Source organism: Trichechus manatus, unplaced genomic scaffold, assembly GCF_000243295.1.
Source record: "Trichechus manatus latirostris isolate Lorelei unplaced genomic scaffold, TriManLat1.0 scaffold00013, whole genome shotgun sequence".
Classification (NCBI taxonomy): Eukaryota; Metazoa; Chordata; class Mammalia; order Sirenia; family Trichechidae; genus Trichechus; species Trichechus manatus.
Window position 1 is genome coordinate 3284891 of NW_004443949.1, and position 728 is coordinate 3285618.

Consider the following 728-nt stretch of genomic DNA (forward strand, 5'->3'; position numbering starts at 1 on the left):
GCCGACAGAGCTGATGCCCTAAACTTGGATTTGTAGCCTACTGGACCGTGAGAGAATAAACTTCTCTTTATTAAGCCATCCACCTGTGGTATTTCTGTTATAGCAGCAAAAGATGACTAAGACAGCAACCCTATAGGACAGAGTAGAACTGCCCTATAGAGTTTTCAAGAAGTGGCTGGTAGATTTGAACTTCTGACTTTTTGGTTAGCAGCCTGAGCTCTTAACCACTTTGCCACGAGGGCTCCTGGTCTATAGATAAAAACCAAAAAAAACAAACAAACCTGTTGCCATCGAGTAGATTCTGACTCATACAGACCCTATAGGACAGGCTGCCTAAAACCCTCACTCATTTTTCTTTAATTTTAATATGAATAAGTTTTAGGCACTTCCTGTTAACCTCATTGTGTCTTCATTAGCATACCAGATTCACCTTCAGGTTCACAACAGATGTCTGTTCAGCTTCTCATCAGTATCACGTTATTATCAACAACAAGTATTCTTAGGGCACCATACTGACTATAAGCATTCGAGATTAAAAAAATGCTAGTACATGTACTCAAAGTACTTATAATATGGTTAGGGAATCAGCAGTATTAGAAATAAAAAAAATAAAGTGATTGTAGCTACATTCTAAATACACAGTGAAGATAACAAGTTTCTCCTTCTTAGGCTATATTACAAAGTAAAGTTATACAAAAACATCACTAGAGAAGAGGGGGTGAGTCTTA

At 37.6% G+C, this 728-nt stretch overlaps 1 protein-coding gene across 1 annotated transcript in view; it reads right to left on the reverse strand.

Annotated features, from left to right (window-relative positions):
• GPC6 (glypican 6) overlaps positions 1-728 on the reverse strand; it is a 1259037-nt gene that overhangs the window by 449785 nt on the left and 808524 nt on the right. The window lies entirely within an intron of this gene.